A 22,294-nucleotide genomic window follows, 5' to 3' on the forward strand; every position below is an offset into this window, starting at 1 on the left:
GAGAACACTGTGGTATTCACCAGAAAACAAAAACGGCATTCTAACCCAAATATGCACTGCCCCACGCTGGGACAATATTCGGCAACAGACGTGTAATGTTTGACTGGCATTCTGCTTTGTCTCCCTAGAAAGGTCAGCCCTCCTCTCGGCAGGCAGCACACTCATCATCCTCAGAGAAAATTCTTTTCTTATTTTACAACTCAAGAAATCATCTTATCATGTATGGATGTGAGCAGCTTGCACAGTGTGTATAACCCCAGGCACTTGGTCAATGCGGACACATCAGAGGCTAGAGGTAGAGAGGGGCAGGCGTGTCTCTCTCACACGGCGGGCGCCCCAAGCCCTCACCTGCCTCAGGCCGGTGGTCTGCCCGTACCCCTAGTCTGAGGGATGGAGGACTACACAGAGTGCATGCGCCTCAAGCCAGAGCCCTGCCCACTTCTGCAGTGGAAGGCTGGCTGACCTTCCTGGCTGGGTGACCTTGGGCATCCCTGCATCCTTTCTGTACGTCAACGGCCTCTACACATAAGGTCACGGACAGCTTCAGAGGATGATCCAAGCACACAGCATGGGCTTGGGAGCCATGAAGGTGAGAGGGTGAGGTCCAGGTAAGCGGCAGCTCCGGACAGAAAGGCCACGGTTTGTCCCTGGGGGCAGAAGCGGAGTGCGGTGGGTCCGAGCAGCCCTGATGGTCTGTCAAGCACAGCGCTGGACTTTCAGGGGCCCAGCTAATCCTCGTGATGACCTTTTTTTTTTTTTTTCGATGGAAACGGATGGGAGTACTTAGAAGACTGAGCCCATCACAATCCATCAGTGAGGAAGAGGAGCTGCAGAAGAGAAGATGCAGTTCGTGAAGTAGAAGGAACATTAGGACATTGTGAGGCCAAAGAAATCGATTGAGGGAAGTGCTCATGACGACACTGAAGTAAGTTGTGTGGCCACGTGGTCAGTAAGACTTCGAACTGAAAACACATTCTGCTGGATGCATGCTCTCTGACACTGGGCGGTAATGGCCCTGACGTCCGGGAAATCCCTACACTCTGGTTAAGAGTCGCTTCCTGGGGGACAGGATGTATGCAAAAGAGCATCCCCGGGGCCATGGCAGAGGAAGTGGTCATGATCCAGGGACCAGAAGGACACTCCCAAGGTCGCACCCTCCCCACAATGCTCTCGTGGTCACGAAGCACCACTTCCTTCAAAAGCCAACAGTTGAGCTGACGTGTCATGGCTAAAGACACCAAAACACCATCTCCCCACCTAACCCCAAACTCAGATCTAAGATTCGTGAGCAAATTCAAAGACAGGATTGGTTCATTTAAAACAGAGCTGGATCTCTGAAAAGGTAAAAAGTTCTGGAAGTTGGATTTGGGAAAGCTGCGTGGAGTTTGGGAAAGCTTCAAAGATGGCATCTGAATTTGACAGGAGGCCTCAGAGCTTATTAAGAGACCCTCTGGCATTCTGGGGCTGTCCCAGCAGGAGTCCCCACAGGCCTGCAGGAACCACCCACCCTCCCAGCCCACGTCTTTGGCCAGCGCAGTTGGGAGCCACATTAAAGAGTAGACAAGTTTCTAATAACCCTCCTTCCGTTTAAACTAAACTGGAAATCACACATTCCTGAGAGTTCCCTAAGGACCACCTTGAGAAGAAGAGGCACCCATTGCAGGACTGGGTAGGCACCTTCTCACCCAGATGCCCCTTCTATCAGACAACTTAAATGCACCATAACCATGACGACAGTGAGGCCAGGCATTCTCCTACCCCACCTGGCGCTAGGCGAGCATCGTCTCGCTGACCCCTCACCACAGAGCTGAGAGCTGAGAACGACAATGACCCCCGTCGCCTTGTACGGGAGGAAACAGCAGCTCCAAGAGCACGTGCGGGTGACGCCACTATCTGTCATGACGAAGCTTGTCCTCAGTGGAAGTCTGTTACTGAAAGACCCGTGCTCCCTGATCCCTCCTGCTGGGCTGGCCCCCCTGTGCCCACCGGGTCCTTCTGTACAGAGGACTCCTGTGGGGTGTGAGTGACCACTTGTGCCAATGTGCCAGCCTCGGCGGGTTCCGCATCAGCACGGGGTGTACACACGCTGAGCAAAGCGCACAGCTCAGGTCACATTAAGACCCCCCGAAACACTTCAGTTCCGTGTGACTTACAGGCAGGCCCTCTGCATGTGACAGAGGACAGAGACCTTTGCTGCCATGTGTTAGCCAGTGAGCCCTCCATGGTTCTGTCACAGGTATGGGACAGGAAAACGACTCTGGCTGATTTTGCCGTGTCAATTAATTTTAATGTGATAGAAACCTATCTATCAAACCACTAGCCCCAGGTCAATTGCACCTGGGAGGACAGTTTATTTTAAAAATGACTAATCATTTAAACATTCATAATTAAAATAAAATGGCCTTTCTCCAATAAACGATCCCTATGGCATAAACAGGAATGTTATCTACCTAAAATCGGTAGTACCTCGGGAAAAATACCAGGTTCTCTCATTCATGAATGCAGCTATGATGAAAATTTTAGAGTCCATTAGTAAACTTAGCTTGCCATGTGATTAAAGAAATAGTCAGGATTATCAGGCTTCAGACTTTAGAATAAAAGAGCTGTGCATGAGGCTCACAGGTGGCGTCCCATCTGTGACCATGACGTGTAACTGGTCGACCAGCACACGCTTCTCAAACGCCTACCATGCTGGAAGCATTTGATCCGGTGCTTTGGGCTACACAAAAATGTGCAGCAGATGAGTTATCAGTGGTGGTGAGGAGAAGGTCCCGTCCCCCCCAGGGACAGGCAATGTGGGAGGACAGATCAGCTATCTCAAAGAACAGAAGTCTGGTCCTGGGAGGGTAGAGAGCAGGGGGAGGGCAGGGGCGTGCCAGGCTTGGAGCACTGATTCCAACCAATCCTGCAAATACTGACCTTTCATCTGTAAAGCTGTGTCACAGACAGAGGGCTCCTGACTGCCCATCCCCATGGCGCAGGCTAGCTCTGAGATGGAGGGTGCTTTTAGTGCCACGCAGCAACTCAGCTCCTGAAGGCCCTTGGAGGATAGCGTCCCTAAGAACCCGTGTGAAGTGGCCCCCCACCTTTCACAGCTCTCTCCCCTCTGCTTCTCCCAGTCCGGGGTCCCCACCTGTGTGTGGTGGACTCGGGGCTGCTGGAGCCAGGAAACACCTTGGTTACACGCTACTCTTTATTTGTGTGTCTGTGTGCATGTGCGGAATAAGCTCTTCTATGGAAACACAAAGAACTCAATTGCAGTGTTTTGAACATTCAGCATTAAGTCGCAAACTAATCCAGAATCTGGAGTTTCTGGGGAGCAGGGGGAGAGAAGACGACATCCACACCTGCCTCACGCAGGTGGCCTTGCCAGGCTCCTGGCTCCAGGTCCTGAGGCCCACGAGCCCTTGGACAAAGCCCATGCTCAGGAAACCCACTCCTTCACAAAGCACCTCACTCCATTCCAACCAACCGGTTTCCACACACTGTGATTCTACAGACGTGCAGAAAAGACCGCCAGTCTCATCCTGTCCTCTGAGGTGCTGATGCTAAGAACGCACGCAACACTTGCACACATGTTATCTCCTTCAGCCTCACAGCGACCCCAGAAGCGGCCAGAATGTCATTATGTCCCCTACACACACGGCAGCATGGCGTGCTGAGTGAACGAAGGATTCCCTCACTGCTCAAGACTCTGTACCCTTTTGTCTTATGTTGTTATCAGATGCCCACTAAAAGGAGATGACGAAAGAAATGGAGAAACAAAACTTACTCCTAACACCAAGGCCTTGCTTTCCACACTTAATTTACTACTACGACCTCATATTGGTGTTTTCCAACTGAGGGATTAATACAGGCTATGGAGAGGGAAAGGTGATTTTTTTCCATCTTCTAGGGGAAAAAATAATTGTTGCAAACCCTATCAACTGAATGACTCAGGCTTTCAAAATAAAGTTGTCTTAGAATTTAGCACCAGGAAAGTGTTTATATGTCCTGAAAAACTGAGAACATTCTTTTATCAGACTAGAACAATGTAAGCATTGTGTGTTCATTTTTGCCTTGTCAGCCAGGAAGTGTAGGACCGAACTGAAGGCATAACTGCAATCACATCTTATCTCCACGGAAAGAGAGCTGGCATTTATCAAATGCCTACTCGTGCAAGCTGCTTCCACAAAATATTGTTAATTGCATGCTTGCAATCACAGTTATTACTATTCCAACTTCACAAAGTCGACAACTGGAGTTAAAGAGGAAGAAGTCGGCTCAGGTACTTGGCTAGCACATGGTGAAGGCAGCAGCCGGACCTAAATCCATCTGAACTATGGACCATCCTGACTCAGAGGGCAGCCTCCCTTCCCGACATTGCCCCAAAGGCTTCCTGGGGGTGACGCGCACAGATTACCAAGACATAATAACGGTGACACCAGCCTGCAGTACAGCCATGGTGGATCTTCCTGCCCTGGGCACTGGTCATTCCATGCAGGATTCCTGCATGGCCAGGATAAGCAAGCATTTTGTTAGGTAGACCCTGGGGTTGGAAGGGGACTGTTGAAATGGCTGCGCCTTCACCAGACATGAGGTCTCCGCTGGTGGCAGCCATGCAAGATGTCTTCTGAATGCCACCTCCCCCTCTGCCCCCAAACCTTAGAGTGGCTTCGTCTCTAAATGGTCCCACCTTGTTTGCTTGAGCCCAGAGTATGGAAGACTTTAGCATTCAGACAACTTCCCAAGAACACAGAAATTTCCCTGTTGAATTCATAGCTAGGATGGATTGTAAACGGTTGGTTTACACAGCGACGATGGCTTCCTGAAGCCACAGCATGGTTGTCGGGTGAGTATGGTCTTTGAGGACTGACTGCCGAGACAACTCTGTGACCTGCACAGGGACACAGATGCCTCCATAAGAACCAACTGTGTGCATTTAACGCCAGCTCAGTGACGTCCACTGAACCTGTACACCCCACCTTGCATGTCATTGGTGTTCAATAAATATTAAGGCTTTACACACACACTCTATGATCCCGTTTATGTAAATTCCAAAGCAGGCAAAGTGAATGTGTGGTGTTGGAAATGGGGGAGTGGTTACCCGTGGGTGGAGGGGTGGAGAGACTGGGAGAGAGAAGCACCCGAAGGCTTGAGTATGTGTAGGGCCAGGTCCCACTGTACTGCCTCTGAGCCCTGGTTACACAGCGGCTCCCTGTGTGAAAATCAGAGGTCCTCTGCACTCACGGACTGTGTACACTTTCTGGAAGTGTCATTTGATCTACTAGTTTGGATCATTGCTGGTACTACTTTTTACCCTGTATAACTAATAAATTAACTAATTTGTCTTTTAAAAAATCGATTTACAAATGTGGTCACCTGAGAAACGTTCCTGCAGCATCTACTCTTCACACAGTAGGGCAACGGATGACCACTGCATGAAGAGAACTAAAAGATCGAAAGGAACTCTGCCCTTGGAATATTGGTTTGCCATGAAAAGGCTGATTTCTTATAGAACAATCTTGTTTACCTTTAGGCATGAACTTTAGTTCAAAATAATCGTCTGAGTTTTACCATTTTTGTTTTCAGAAAGAACTAGGAATCTCCAACTTGCATATAAATCTTAAGATGTTGTTCACACGACGACCTTGGGCCTTCAGTCATGGGAGGGATTGCCTCTTAAGACCCTGATTGGGAGGGTGGCTGTGGTCAAAGCATGCGGATCTGGGGGCTGGCTTGCACTGGTCCCCCTGCCGCGAGATGAGCCTGGGCAGGTTACCTCACCTTTCAGAGCCATAGGATGTCCATTGATAAAATGACAGAAGTCCCCTTTATCCTGGGGTAGCGGGGAGGGTGACCGACTTGTCCTGACTGGCCAGGGACTTTCTGGTTTGGCACTGGAAATGCTGCCTGACGGTACACCCCTCTCTCTTGGCAGCCTGAGTGGCTGGTCACCCTGAGGTGCTTGGGGTCTGCAAGGTGGCATCCATCACGCACCTTCTATGGTGTCTGGCACATGTCACGTGCTCAGTAAATACTGACTTGTTACCATGACCATGACCACAACCGGCTCCAAAACGTTTCCTTCTGTGTGCGTTACTAGTGTAGTATCTGTCAATATAGTCAATATATCATCCCTGAGAAACCAGCCGTAGTCTGACCTCTCCTTCAGTGTCCTGACCCACTTTAAAACATAAACGATCGGTAACCCTCTAGCCATTCCCGTCAGAACGTGAGTGTCCAGAGGGCGCCACACACCTGCTGAGGCAAGAACCCCGCTGACCCAAGACGCAGTGTCTGGCCTCCTGGCTTCCATCCCTCGTGTTAAAAAGAGGATGACTGCCTGCCCGCTTCCTACCTAGGGCTGTTGGATGCTGAGTGAAGACGCTGCGCGCCGTGCGCATCCCCTGCTCGGCAGTGACTGGAGGCCGGTACCACGCTCCACCCAGGCACCTGCAGACCACCCTGGGGACCAGCGACCAGCACGAAGAAGGGAGGAGGGCGTGCTGGCAAAGGGGCCGGTGCGGAAAGATAGGAGACCCCAGTGTCCAGGGGTGTGGCCCACGGCCACTGAATTCAGTGTCCCCAGTCCTGTACAAGACGGGGTGAGAGGTGGCGCTGATCCTGAGCCAGCCAAGGTCTGAATGCCCTGTAGTGGGCGCTGGGCAGAAACAAGGTTTCTGGGCTCAGACCCGAGGAGGGGGTTCCCCCGCTTAGCTCCCAGAGAGCCAGTTTCATCATCTAATGTGTGGCCACTAACACACATGTATATTTATGCTTTAATATAACTGTAAGAGGATACAGAACAAAGTTATTTATGTATCTACGTTTTAATATAAACTGCAAAAGGAATGCAGTGGGCAATCATGACTTCTTCCCAATTTAAGGGTATATAAACATTTCTTATGAGGAGCTGGCCTTACCTTCTACTGTAAATATGTGGGAAGGAAGCAGAAGACTATGGTTTCCAGCAGAAAACCCCCAAACTCCCAGCGGAGTGGATGGACTGAATCCACACTTTTTTTCACATTTCCACAGGGATGCAAATCAATTTAAGTACTTAAAATAGCCACAGAACTGGAAAAAAAAGACCGAGCTCTATTAGTTACCATGGGAATTACTAATTGAAGCACTTCTTTTGTCTTTTAAAGATCCTTGCCCTTCTTGTGACATTTAGAATGATAAAATTAAGGGAGACAGCATCTATTTCCTGCCATTTGACGATTATAAAAATATCATTTTCGAAGTTCAAATTAAAGAAGCTTCGTCACAGGTAAAACCCACCTATTGTAGCAGTGACATACTTATTACGGAAGTTCCTCTCGGACCGAATTTCAGAAATCGAGTGCAGGATCTCCAAAGGGTTCTGAGAAATTGGCAAAAGAGAACGTTTAAAGCTCAAATGCTCTCCCGGGATTTCAGTGGAAGAATACAGGAAAGGCTGGCATGTCACTCACTCAGACACATTCTGTGCGATCCAAAGAACTCTGCTACTTCCCAGCAACACGCTGGGGAGATGGCTGATGAGCTTGCATTCTGAAAACTACGCAACTAACCAGCGGAGTGCTTATTGAAAATGAAACTCTTCATGGCAGCCACTGGTGCAGAAAGCTTTTTTTTTTAAAAAAGAAAATCATTACTTGAACAGAGTTTGCATCCCCCAAAGTAATATTCCCGAATGTTACAACCTCTATCTTAGCGAAAAGGACTAATTGTCATGTAATGTGAGCGCCCTTGCAGTATGAAAGACTTGCCGAGACACTCAAATTTATTAATAAAGAAGTAAACCTTTCCCTTAACATTGAGACTTGTCCAAGGGCTCAATGTTGAAAAAATGGAATTAAGAAATTCATTAATTCTTAGAGACAGCTAGAAGCACCATCTACATAAAAGTATATTCCTAAACGTTTTAAACTTCATAAAGAAAAAGGACCCCTGCCAGCTGGGCACGGGTAATAGACTGCAATTACACCTGGTTCAACTTCATATGCAATGAGCTGGGGCCAGGAGAAGCTGGATGGCACCAGGAGGGAGGTTTGAAAACCTTGAGGCCAGCGCTGACCCCGACTCTTGTTTTAACAAAGTAAAACTGAACACTTTTAGGAAATGATGAAAACAGAGATTGAAGCTCGGTGCCTGGTTTCTCCTCCAAGAGGGAGAAGCCATCTTTCTGTCTTGGGCACAGAGGGGCGAGGCAGCTCTGCAGATGGGCACAGAGGCTAGAGAGGGCGCCTGGGCCCAGCGCAGCCTCTCCTTCTGTACAGAGCTCCTGGCACCCAGGGAGCTGTGCTGGACACCCGAGCTGGTGTGCTGGCAGCCTCAGGCTGCTGGCGACCACCCCTAGCCCCCCCCCACACACACACAGCTCCCCAGTGAGGGTAGAGGAGACGCCCTGCCCTCATTCTAAGCCTCCCCAGGCCTGGAAACACTTTCCCTGCCCACTTGGGATTTGTCAGCTCAGTTTTGCCATAAACAGTGCAAAGACTTGGTTATTAAGGACAAGTGAACTCATTTATAAAGCACTTCCTGAATCCCTACTAGGTGCTGGGCTCTGGAGATACCACAACGGACCACCTCAGAAGGCCCTCTAGCTCTCAGGCAGCTCATAGTGTGGTGGGGGAGACATGAGTGACCATGTGTTCAGCTTAGCAAACAAGGATCTTTGAGACACGCAACCTGACCCACACTAGCAGTCAGGGAGGGCTCCCTCTAGGAAGCAGCCTTGGCTGAGCGCTGAAGGAGCAGTGGGAGTTACTTAGATGCAAGGGTGCTGGGGGAGCATTCCAGACATCCCTGCAGGCCAGTGTGTACGGGCGATACGGGGAATGGGCCCCAACACAGCGGGCCTTTGGCTGTGTCTGCTCCCCCAGCCCCTCTGGGCAGGACCGTCCGGGACTTTCATCTGACTCAGTGGGGCCTCGCTGTCATCTCAGCGGCTCTCGTCCACAGACCGAGCCCTGTCCCCAGCTGCACATCCTTCTTTCAGCCTCAGCCAGTGTTTCTGAGCCTGTTACCCACCATCCCAGTTAAGGTCTCTGGGGCACACCTTTCCACTTCCTCATAGGAATGTGAGGGCACCCCACCCTGGAATGTCAGAAGCCCCCAGGCCCCTGGCTTCTATGGATGGCAAGACCCCGCCCTACCCTCTCACACATTACCTTAGCCCAGGTTTCTTTGCTTCGGCACTATTAACATTTTGGACCAGATAATCCTTTGTCACTGGGGGGAGGGGGTCTGTCCTATGCATTGTGGGATATTTAGCAGCATTCCTGGCCTCTATCCTCTAAATGCTAGTAAATGCACCCACCCCCCCACCCCCGTCATGACAATCAAGCCTGTATCCAGGTTTTGCAAATGTCTCTGGGGGGCAAAATGGACCCAGCTGAGAACCAATGCCCCTTGGGCTCCTGTGCCCCTCACCCACACACAGACGTGAGACCACTGAGAACTCCCTTTTCTTGTCCATCTCTGGTCTTGGCTCAGCTGCGGTGACTTTAGTCTGGATTCAAGGAAAGGCATCACCATTTCCAATCCACCTTCCTGCACTCAGCACAAGCCCTGGTACGTAATTCATGTTTAATACGAGTTTGCTTGCATGATGGATGGTGTCCCAGACAATCTCCCAGCCTCAGTCTCCGCTCAGCCAACGGCTAATTTCTAAAGATGCAGATGTGATCATGCCGTGACCTTGCTCTAAAACAGTCTATGGCTCCCCACTGACGTCTCAAGACCTCAGGCTGGCAAACTCCTTTTCCAAACCATCTCTGATTCATCCCCACATTTACCTTGAACTGACCTTAAACCAAATGCACTACTGCTTTTTCACAAATATACTTTGTCTTTCCCCCAATGAAATGCTTGAGGTCCTAGGGAGAGCCAGGGCACACATTTATGGAGGGGATGGATGGCAGAATGGGAGGGTATCTGAGGACCCTCCAGGGTCAAGCTTTGATGTCCTGTGTGGGCTGTGAAAATAAGCTGTAACCTGTGGGACTGAGTGCAGTGGTGACAGCTCCACCCATTCTAAGCGGCCAGGTAAGGGAAGCCCTTGCCAAGAGCACGGTCTCTGCCTGGACCTATCAAGTGACCCAGCATAGCCTCTCCCAGCGGCTTCAGCCAAGCGATCAGATTGCAGGAAAAAGAACACCAGCCTTCTTCCTAGCAGGCACGGTCACTGTCCAAGGGCCAGTGACGTGAGCAGCTGCAGGGCTTCTCCAGGACAGGGCTTCATTCCTCCTCCACTGCAGAGCGTGAGCACAGGTCCATGCCCTACTGGGCATCCGAGTAGGTGGGGTCCTAGCGACCAAGCCTGCTCTGTCGGCCCCAGGGCACCCACTGCTATGTCTTGAATGGGGCATGTGCCCTATAAACATTGAGAGTTGTAATCTGACTGCAGCTGATTAAAAATGTATGGGTCTAGTTTTGACAGGTAACTGACAAGAAGCGCTCAGACAATACGGGGGAAACGGAAGTGCTGGCCCAGAAAGGGGGATGCCTGAGGCTCGGCCAGGCCCCGCCCTGCAGACACTGTGAGCAGGGCACACTCCCAGCCCCTCCCCTCCAGATGAAGGCGTGGGTCAGCACTGGCCCTGGGCTCACTGTCCCGTGAGCCGAGCCACGTGGAAGGAGTTACTTCACCCTTGGTCCTGGGCCTCTCGCCTGTCTCATGGTGCCCTGAGAGTGATAAGAACGGACACGTGTGACCTGGCATGGTGCCCGCACTCCACTGGCCATCTTGCAGGTGCAGGGAGCTGTCTCTGGGGCGGGATCCCCTGTTTGGGGCTAGAGCCATGTGCCCCGGGCAGCCAGACTTCCTCTAACCCCTGGGCCCCAGTGAGAAGGAAGGGCTGAACATTTACCATGCTTCCCTGTTGTTACCGAGAAAGTCAAGAAAGGTAATAAATGCTTATTGTTCAATGAAATTAAAACAATCCAGTAACACGTCCAGGAAAACTGAGTCTCTCTCCCACCCCCCAGAACAAGCATCTCCTGAGTGATTATTATACACCAAGTGTCGTGTAAGGCGCATTTCATGTCTTCTGTCACTCATTCATTCACTCATTCATTCACTCATTCATTCATTCCATAGATACCCACCAAGAGCCCATGACACGCACCTGCTACGCCTGGGGACAGTGACAGCGACACAGGCCACGTCCTGCTCAGTGTTGCTGACAGTCATGTGTGCGGATAGAAATGACACATTAACACACAAATACATGACTAGCAAGTCAGTGACAACTAGGAAGGGACAGAAAGATGCTGGGGAGAGAGAGTCACACAGCTGTGTGACAGCACGTGCTCCAGTCCCTCCCAGGGGCCATGCTTTCTCTTGCTGGGCCTACAGCGCAGACGGCACAGTGATCACAGAGCAGTCACAGAGCGCCCCACTTTTGTCAAGAAGTCTCCACCCTGTGTGTGCCGGCTTTGGTACATTCTCGGGTGCCAGGCTGTCCGGAGCCTCCTGGGGGAGCCCGTGCCCCCTTCTGGTCACTTGTGCTTGCCTGGTCCCGTCCTCTTCCTGGAGAGAAACACCAAGGCTGCCGAGGGCCTTTACCAAGCCCCCACTTCTAAGCACACCCTCCCCCAACCACCCTGCCCCACAGAGAGGCCGCTAAAGAAGTATTTCCATTCTCTGCAACCGCCGCGGCACGAGCAGCTCCCCAACAAGCCAACACTGTTCTCATCTTACCTCCCGCCAAAAAGGGAGGCTGTCACCAGTGACGATGTGAAATAATTAGACTGCAGCTGGGACATTTTACTGAATGTCTAATCGTTCTCATTTGTGTGAGCTGAAGAAAGCACTTATATGCCCCGAAGAAGGCCACATACACGCCGGACACGTGGGGTGAGCCAAGCCCCCCACCCCCACAGCTCTGCTTCAGAAGCCAAGGCGTTGGCATCGCCTGAATGCACACTCACGACGAAGACGAGGGACAGGTGGGAACCACTTGTTTCTGTGTAAGAAAAGGTCTCATATTCGGGGGCCAACAGGGCCAAATGCTCATACATTCAAGCAAGGTCTGGACGATGGAAAACTCACACATTTACTGAGCTACAAGTCCCACGAAGACTTGGACCTACTGCAGGCTCCAGGGACAAAAAGCTACGGTTGTTAGGGTGTGTGTGTGTGCCCAGGGTCAGAGGGGACCAGGTAAAGTCAGGGGTGAGCCGAGATCAGATCCCCAGGAGACATGCCTTCTGGACCAGGACGTAGAAGCCCAAGAGAATCCGTAAGGCCTAAATGTGTGAGGCCGAGAAGTTATCCCAGGGCCCAAGGTGGGAGAAGTTGACACAGGACCTTTTCAAAGAGCAGAGAAACCTCGCTATTCGCACACACAGGCAGCTTTCTCACGGTGCATTTTCTGCATGCTACCTCTCCCTGGACCGAAGTCCAGCGTTGGCTTGCTCAGCATCTGCTCTGCAGAGTGGGGTACGGTGGGGCGCTGTGCACTGCGGGGGAGGAGGGCCTTTCTCTCCCATGTACGGCCCACCTCGCCCTTCAAAGCCCACTTCAAATGCAGCATCTGACCCTTCAATACCAGGCGGCCCAAGCCCCTGACGCCAGCACGCTGGCACGCCTGCCAGGCCAGGGACCTGGTCTCCTTTCTAACTGGCATCTGCCTCATTGTTTCCCCTGATCTTTGATCACTGTGCACCTTCTAAGGTCATCTGGCCTTGCTTCCCACGCAGGCTGTATATTCTCCGGGAGGACCGGCACTCACTTTTACACCTCTGCACCCCTGTAGCACTGAGGGGACTCTCAACACAGCTAGAATTAATTAATAAGAGCTACCACTGGTGTTTTGCCGAGCCTTGTGCTAGAAGCTTTATAACATCATCTCATTTATCCTCACAAGCAGTCTACAAGGCTGGCATTATTATGTTCATCTTCCAAGGGAAAGAAAGAAGGACTAAAGAGATAAAAAGATCCTCCTAGGTCTCCCAGCTAGCAAGCGGCTGAGCCAGGGCCCCCTCAGGCGGGTCTGACTCCATAGCCACACCCTACACTGCTACGGAGGAACTGCTTAAGGCCATTTGAAAGTGAGTGCGTCCTTTAAATAAAACATCTTCCAAGTAATGGACTCAATGCTTCTAATGTGCTTGGCAATCACTTTCTTTGCAAATTCAGGAAGGTTGCCTTCTGTTCAGCTTACTTCAAGGATTGTAACAAAATACAAACTAATGGACTCTACATTATTGTGGATGCATCGTTACACATTAAAAACAAAAAATGTAAGAAATCAAGGAAAATCACAGGAAAGCAGAGGAGATGCACATGCTGTCACCTTGGAACAGGGTTTATTCCTGGTAAACAGGTTCAGTAGGTGGCTACTGAACGAATGTGCGGTGAATAAATGAATGAGTGAGCGAATGCATGAACTGGACAGCCTTTTAGGACACTCAGCCACTGTCTTTTTTCTACCCCACTCAAGCCCCAACCTGTAGTTAATCTGGAATTCTCTTAAAAAAAAATAGAACTAGATAAGTTGAATAGAACTATATCTATTAAAGAAATTGTATCAATAATTAATAACCTTCCAAAACAGGAAGCACCACGCACAGATGGGTGACTGGTGAATTCTACCAAACTTTGAGGAAGAAATTATACTGGCCCTTTACAATCTCTTCTGGAAGATGGAAGCAGGGGAAATACTTCCTAGTTCATTCTATGAGGCCAGCATCACCCTAATAGCAAAATCAGACAAAGACATTTCAAAAAAGAAAAACTATAGACCAATATCCCTCATGTACACAGATGTAAAAATCCTTAACAAAATATTAGCGAATTCAATCCAACAATGTATAAAATAATTATACGTCACAAGTAAGATGGATTTATCTTAGGTATGCAAGGCTGGTTCAACATATGAAAATAAATTAATGTAATGTATCATATCAACAGGCTAAGGAAGAAACATCCCATGATCTTATCAATAGAAACAGAAAAACCACTTGACAAATCCAATTCCCATTCATGATAAAAACTCCCAGCAAACTTAAGGATAGAAGGGAAACTCCTCAACTTGACAAAGAACATCTACCAAAAAACCTACAGTTAACACAACATTTAATGGTGAGAAACTAGATGCTTTCCCACTACAAGCAGGAACAAGGCAAGGATGTCCCCTTTACCATTCCTTTTCAACACTGTACTGGAAGTCCTAGCGAGTGCAATAAGATAAGAAAAGGAAATAAAGGTATATTGATTGGGAATTAAGAAATGAAACAGTTTTCATTCACAGATTTATGTAGAAAATCTGAAATTAAAAACAACAACAACCTCCTTTAACTAATAAGCAATTATAGCAAGGTTACAAGGATACAAGGTTAATTTAAAAAATCAACTGCTTTTCTATATAACAGTAATGAACAAGTGGAATTTGAAATTAAAAATACAATACTATTTACATTAGCACCTCCAAAATGAAACACTTGTATAAATCTTACAAAGTTGTACAAAATCTATATGAGGAAAATGACAAAACTCTGATGAATGAAATCAAAGAACTAAATAAATGAGAGCTGTTCCATCTTCATGAATAGAGACTCAATATTATAAAGATATCAATTCATTCTAATTTGATCCATTGATTCCATGCAATCCCAATCAAAATCCCAGCAGGTAATTTTGTGGATATTGACAAACTAATGCTACAGTTTATGGAGAGAGGCCAAAGACCCAGAATAGCCAACATGATAATTAAGAAGAACAACAAGGCTACAGGGCTGACACTACCTAAAGACTTACTATAAAGCTACAGTAGTTAAAACAGTGTGGTATTGGCAAAAGAATAGACAAATAGGTCAATGAAACAGAACATAAAACAGAGCATAAAAATAGACCCACATAGGGCCGGCCCAGTGGCTTAGGTGGTTGGAGCTCCATGCTCCTAACACCGAAAGCTGCCGTGGGCTCTCATGGACCAGTGGGCCCTCAACCACGAGGTTGCTGGTTCGACTCCTTGACTCCCACAAAGGATGGTGGGCTCTGCCCCCTGCAACTAAGATTGAAGACGGCACCTTGAGCTGAGCTGCCACTGAGCTCCTGGATGGTTCAGTTGGTTGGAGCACGGGCTCTCAACCACAAGGTTGCTGGTTCGACTCCCACAAGGGATGGTGGGTCGCAGCCCCTGCAACTAACAATGGCAACTGGACCTGGAGCTGAGCTGTGCCCTCCACAACTAAGACTGAAAGGATAACAACTTGACTTGGAAAAAGTCCTGGAAGTACACACTGTTCCCCAATAAAATCTTAAAAAAATAAAAAGACCCACATAAATACCATGTTTCCCGAAAATAAGACCTAGCCAGACAATCAGCTTTAATGCATCTTTTGGAGCAGAAATTAATGTAAGACCCAGTATTATATTATATTATACCTGGTATTATATTATACATGGTATTATATTATGTTATACCCAGTATTAGTATATTATGTTATATTGTACCAAATATTATATCATATTATATATTATATTACACCCAGTCTTATATTAAAATAAGACCGGGTCTTATATTAATTTTTGCTCCAAAAGATGCATTAGAGCTGATGGTCTGGCTAGGTCTTATTTTTGGGGAAACACGGTATTAACAACTGATCTTTGATAAAGGAACAAAGGCAATACAATGGACAAGAGGTAGCCTTTTCAACAAATGGTGTTTGAACAACTGCCAAAAAAAAAAAAAATGAATATAGACACAAATCTTAAATCCTTCATAAAAATTAACTTGAAATTTGATCACAGATCTAAATGTAAAGCTCAAAACTATAAAACTTGTAAAAGATAACACAGAAGAAAAACTATATGACCTTGGGTATAGTGATAGCTTTTTAGAGGCAACACCAAAGACAGGATCCATGAAAGAATTGATAAGCTGGACTTCACTAAAATTAAACATTTTTGCTCTGCAAAAGACACTGACTGTGAAGAGAATGAGAAGAGAAGCCATAGACTGGGAGAAAAATATTTGCAAAAGACAAATCTGATAAAGGATTCATCAATAATATATAAAGAACTCTCAAAAATCAACAATCAAAAAAACAACCTGATTAAAAAATGGGCAAAAGGCCCAAACAGAAACCTCACCAAATAAGATATACAGATGAAAACTAAGCACATGAAAAGATGCTCCACATATACGGAAAGGCTCCGTGTCACTCGTCACTTCTGGTACACGGCAATTTCTGTCAAATAAAAACATTACGGTCTGTCCTCATCCACCGTATTCACTGGATCTGGCACCATGAGACTTCTGGCTCTTCTCCAAAGTCAGAATGACTCAGGACATCGAAGCAGCCACGACAGCGCAACTAAAGACACTCACAAAAGAGGACTTCCAGAACTGCTTCAGAAAGTGGCAAGAACGATGGGATAAGTGTGTTCAAAGTAAGGGGGAGTATTTTGAGGGGATTAATGGCAATGTATCTTTCACTGCATTAATTTTTTTTTTATTAAACATTCACCATGTTGTTTGATCACACCTCAAGTGTCATTAGGAAAATACAAATTAAAGCCACAATGAGATACCACCACACACCTATCAGAATGGCCAAAATCCAACACACTGACAAGAACAAATCCTGACAAGGAGGTGAAGCAACAGAAACTCTCATTTATTGATGGGAATGCAAAACGGTGCAGCCACCTGGGAAGACAGTTTGGCAGTTTCTTACAAAATGAAACTTAATCTTACCATACAATCCAGCAATTGTGCACCTTGGTATTTACCCAAACAAGTTGAAAACTTGTGTTCACACAGAAACCTGCAATGTTTATTCATAATCACCCAAACTTGGAAGCAACGAAGATATCCTTCAGTAGATGGACAGATAAATAACTGTGGTCCATCCAGACAATAGAATATTACTCAGCACTAAAAAGAAATGAGCTATCAAACCATAAAAAGACATGGAGGAACCTTACATGCATATGACTAAGTGAAAGAAGCCAATCCCAAAAGTTTACATGCTATATGATTCCAATTCCAACATTCTAGAAAAGGCAAAACTACGGAGAATGTAAAAAGCTCAGCGGCCGCCAGGGGTTGGGAAGGAGTGACGGATCAACAAGTGGAGCACAGGGGACGTTTAGGGCAGTGAAACTATTCTGTGCTGTAATGGACACATGTCATACGCATTTGTCAAAACCCATAGGATGTATACTCTCCAGAGTGACCCCTACTGCAAACTATGGGCTTTGAGTGACAATGACTCCCCTTCACACACAGGTTGCTGAAGGAGCCCCATCCCCTCCCTGACTCTGAAGGGACGACCCAGAAGCAGGACGCCATTCCTCCTGCACCCCTCACCCAGCCTCTGTCAGATCTCACCAGGCTTTCCTCCGCCGGCACTAACTGACCCACCCTATCTGAAGGTGCTTCCCCAGCCATCTCCCAGGTCCACGCCCATCCATCTTGGGCCACCATCACCTTAAGGTGAAGCCTCCCACACACCCAGGCCTCTCTCAGAAACCTGTGGGGAGCTTTGCAGTGGACATTCCAGAGTCACGTGGCGTCCAGGGCAAGTGTCCTGCAGATTCTCTTCTTCAACTACTGTGTAGGACCAGGAGAGAACCCAACAATGGCGAGTCCCTCCCAGGGGTCAGCCAGAGTCACAAATAAAACAGAGAATGCATTTCTGTGTCCCTTTACCTCAGAGTAGGCAGGTGTGGAGAGAGGCGTGACAAACCTTGGGGAAGGAAACCCATCACTGACAAGAAAACAAAATGGCTCCTGGCCCACACCCTTTGGAGCTCTGAGAAAAAGGAAGCCCCATCTCAGGCCAAACATCTCACTCTCATTGACCTCAGTGACTGTCCTGGGGACACATGACCTACTTCCTTGAGGATGTGTGGTAATAGTGAGTCTTTGGTTAATTGCCAAACCGTTCCTGTGGAGGAAGGCAGCTCACACTCAGCTTCCTTTGCAGCATGGCCAGCGTTCAGTGTGTGTGATATCTGTCATGAGAAAGGAGATTCCTCGAACAGGAGCCCAGAGCAGAGAGAGAAATGCAGCATCCAGTGGGCAAGTAGCTGGAAGTCTGTCATGGTGCCTCGGGCTTGAGGCACCAGCCACATGTGGACACCTTACCTTCCCCCCACTGCCAGTTCACTCTGGAAGCTTCTCCACATTGACCTGCCAGTTTCTCCAGTCAGCTGGCTCTGCCCCATATACCTGTCCCAGGAGTGGCACAGCTGAGAGGGGCAGGCTTTAATCCCAGTTCCATATTCATCCATTAGACCAACAGCTTCAAACAGCAGCACATACCTGGCACTGAGCTAAGCTCTGGGATGTGGGGAAGACCGCGAGGAAACTGGGGGCCTGCCTTCCGGGCCTGCAGTGGAGACGGCTTGCAGACCATCAATACCACCAAGCACTACAGCTGCTGTGACAGTCTCCATAATCCATCCCTCCTCCCAATCCCGACCCTCTTCCTTCCCCCCTACTCTGATGGAAGGTGCCGCCATCCCCCTAGCCACCTATTCAACTGGGGGGGGGGGGGAGGGGCATAGTGTCTGTGTGCCTTACCCCAAACATCTCAGTCACTGTTCCCGAGAATTGTACTTTCTGAAAATGTGTAGAACTGGCCCACTTTCTCCATGATGTTTCAGGGCACCCACCTAATTTCAGGGCAGTTCTCTCTCACTGCAACAACCTTCCAACCAGTCTCTTGCCTCCAGTCCTGTGCCTCCATCAGCCTGTTGTCCACATGGAACCAGAGGGGTCTTTCACATACAGATACATTTGTCACTCTTCTGCTTGAACTCTAAATGGCTTTCCATACTGTGCTCAGTCTGCTCATAAGGCTGTCATGGCCTGGTCTTTGCCTGCTTCTCTAGATCATCAAGTATCCATCCATGGGTATATCACCCCCCGATCTATCTATCCATCCATCCACATGTCCACTCATCCATCCACCCACTCATCCATCCACCCACCCAGCACACCCACCCACCCATCCACACACCCACCTACTCATCCATCCATCTATCCATCCTCCTACCAAACCACCTATCCAAGCACCCACCCAGCACACCCACCCACCCATCCACACACCCACCTATCCATGCACCCACCCATCCACACACCCACCCATCCATCCATCCATCCATCCATCCATCCATCCATCCATCCATCCACCCAACCATCCATCCACCCACCCATTCACCAATCCACACACCCGCCCACCCACCCACCTACCCAGTCAATACTCAGCGCTTATCTCCCAGAGCTGCTCATCTGACTGACCACCGTGCTGTCATTATGACACTGCAGCTATGGTCTTGCTCTTAACCCACAGTCCTGCTTTATAGCCCAGTCTGGTCCCTGGATCCTCATGGGGACTCCGAGCAGTAACTTACCCTGGGCCTCGTTCCTCTGGCAGCAGGGACCTGACTAGCTGTCGCCCTCAACCCTGTCCACTGGCTGACACTCTTCCTTGATGGAAACACAGTCACCTTCTCTTGGGCTGTGCTGTGCTGAGCTCCCCAGCTCGTTGGGGCAGCCCCACTGCTTCTTATTAGGCTCACCAGACACGGAACCACTGGGAACCACTTCTTCCTTCCCCAAAGTCTGCAGCCAGCTCAGCAAACCCCGCCTCCCCCCCCCCCCCCAGCCAGCACTGCCCATCCCAGAGGGCAGGCCCAGCTCTGGGCATGGGGACTCCCAGCCCGCCTATCTAGCTGCCAAAGAGAGGTCTCCCTAGTTGTTGGAGACGCAGCGGTGAGAGCTGGGGACACCTGGAATTAAGAGTCAAGGGAGGACAGACAAAATGTGGGAAATGCTGCCCAGCTGCCCAATAACAAGGTACCGAGTCTTCCAATACCATTGATCTAAGAAAATGAACTCTGGGGCACCTCTGCTGCCATTCCAGGCAGCAGGGCTTTGGGGTGGAGCCTTGGAGGTGGGTCCTCACACATTGCCCTGTGTGGGAGGGATCTTCACCTTCACCTTCACCTTCAGCTTGTCACCTCCAGACTGGGACTCTGACCCCCACCCTTCCGGGCGGGAGAAGATATGACAAGGAGCTTCGGACTCCATGGGCTAGTGGGAGAGAGACGCCAAGAAAGGACTAGCAATGTGTTACCAATTCCTCAGTACAGAGGTTACAGAGGAACAGAGACTGGCGGTCAGGCAAGAGTGGGGCTTCCTTACAAATACTTAAGGGGGAACAGTTTACATCATCTCCACACAGTCCAGATTTTCAGAGATGAATGCACACCACTGTGGAATTCAGAAAAACATACATTCACACAAAGTCGATGAGACACAAGCCCAATTTGCTCTGAACTACAAGACGGTTTCCTTAAATGACCTTTCTCAAGTTTACAGGATCTTACTGTTTTTGTTAGGACAGGATGTGGTGATGCCGGGCAGACTTAACAAGAGACGGATCCAATTATGAAAAAGTTGTTGGGGTGTCTGTTAGACCAAAGAGATACGAAAGTCACTCAAGTATCCTGGCTGGTGTGATAAAAATTACTTCCGCGTCTCAGAGAGGTCCTGGCCTTGTGATCAGACATGCAGTCGTCAGGTTCCTGCTAGAGGAACATTTTCTGTTAATTATGGTAAAATATACATGACGTAAAATGTACCATTTGAACCATTTTTAAGTGTACAGTTCAGTGGCATTAAGTACACTCACACTGTGGGGCAACCATCACCACCACCATCTCCAGAAATTGTCCATCTTCCCAGATTGGAACTCTGTCCCCATTAAACACTAACTCCCACTCCCCCTCCCCCAGCCCCTGGCAAACACCATCCTACTTTCTGTCCCTATGAATTTGACTCCTCTAGCGACCTCATGTAAGAGGAATCACACGGTATTTGTCCATCTGTGACTGACTCATTTCACTTAGTGTCCTCAAGGCCCATCCATGGTGGAGCCAGTGTCAGAACTTCATTCCTTTTTAAGGCTGAATAATACTCCATTGTTTTATTCAGCGTAAACACCACACTTCGTTTACCCATCCATCTACTGATGGCCAATGTATGATTGTGGTTTTAGCTCTACAGGAAAAGGATCAAACTGAGCGCCCACAAAGGCCTAGGTTTGTTAGCTGCTTTGCTATTTTAAAAATCAAAACTATTGTACAATTTAAAGAAAACATGTGTATTTCATACAATTTGATTTTAGAAAGGCGATCGCACACGGCCCCCTCTCTGACGGCTCGGTTCCTCAGAGGGCTATTCCTCACACTTGTTCCAGACTCCGACTGCTGCCAGACGGAGTAAGAGACCTAGTTCCCCCTTTGCTTCACCTCTCTTCCTGGGACCAAGGCTGACTTCACGGCCACTCCTTCTCATTACTCGTGACACGGTGACCTCAGGCATCATGACGCGTCCCGCAGCCCATCTAAGCGCCTCGGATGGCTCTGCAGGAGAACTGGCATGCATTTGGGGCGATGCTGACCTATATTTTTCCCTGCCTGATATAAAAAGACATTCAGCTTTGCAGAAAAGCATCAACAGTTTGCCTTTTTTTTTTTTGCCTTTCCCCACTGGTGACAGTCTGAGCTGTGTTGATGAGATCAGATTGTTATTACATTCTCACCTGGCTCTGCACTCAGCCTGGAGGTTGGGCTGGGCTGCCCTGCACATCACCTGGCTGTAGGTAAGGGCTCTGGGACCTGAGGCCATGAATGAAGCGAGCCTTGGCAGAAAGACAGAACCTCAGGAGTGCCCACAGGGCTCGGTTCAGGTAGTTTTAGTGAGGTGGAGGAATGGAGTTGGATTGTAGAAAGGGCAAGGAAATAGACATCTGGAAGTAAGGAAATAAACCAGAAATGCATCAGTCGGGGTGGAAAGCTAACTGCCCAGAGAGCAAATGCAGCTAAGAAAGAAACTAAGAACATATCCTGTTTAACTCACCTGGTGTAAAAAAATAAATAAAATGAAAGTGTGTGTGTGTGCACGCATGAGTGCCGTTGTGGCATAAACAGACCATATTTTTACACTTGATCTTAGCCAAAGGCCTAGAAGTGATCAGATAATATTTTTAAATTGTAACACAAAAAATACCTACATGCCCAGCTTCTTTTGAAAATCAGATGTGTCCCCTGGGCAGCAGTGTCTGTGCCCAGCCAGGTGGGCTGCACCTGAGCTGTGGTGCCCCCTGTGGCTGGGACAGGTGCTGCTTCTCCCAGCTCAGACTCCGTCAGCTCACCTGCTCCATGGACCACACCTGACAGGCATGTGCATTTGTGATCCCCCCTGGGGCTGCTGTGCCAGTGCATGGAACAGAATGGGCACTCAGTAAACATGTGTTGTCCCCACAACTGCTGAATGGCGACTGTCCAGGAATCCAA

General features: G+C 48.7%; 1 protein-coding gene and 1 non-coding gene across 5 annotated transcripts in view; both read right to left on the reverse strand.

The window, feature by feature from the left end:
* Positions 1 to 22,294, reverse strand: part of PTPRE (protein tyrosine phosphatase receptor type E) — a 136,211-nt gene that overhangs the window by 87,432 nt on the left and 26,485 nt on the right. The window contains exon 1 of one of the 4 annotated variants that reach the window (XM_074338811.1): positions 19,346 to 19,445. The exons of the other annotated variants lie outside the window; for them this stretch is intronic. The gene's annotated coding sequence lies outside the window, so the exon portion shown is untranslated. Of the gene's footprint in view, positions 1 to 19,345; positions 19,446 to 22,294 lie in introns of those variants that run through there. 4 annotated transcript variants of the gene reach the window in all.
* On the reverse strand, positions 21,790 to 21,972 carry LOC141572999 (U2 spliceosomal RNA). Its single transcript, XR_012498586.1, has one exon. It is a non-coding gene; the product is annotated as a U2 spliceosomal RNA (small nuclear RNA).

This window comes from Rhinolophus sinicus, linkage group LG07, assembly GCF_036562045.2.
Source record: "Rhinolophus sinicus isolate RSC01 linkage group LG07, ASM3656204v1, whole genome shotgun sequence".
NCBI classification, from domain to species: Eukaryota; Metazoa; Chordata; class Mammalia; order Chiroptera; family Rhinolophidae; genus Rhinolophus; species Rhinolophus sinicus.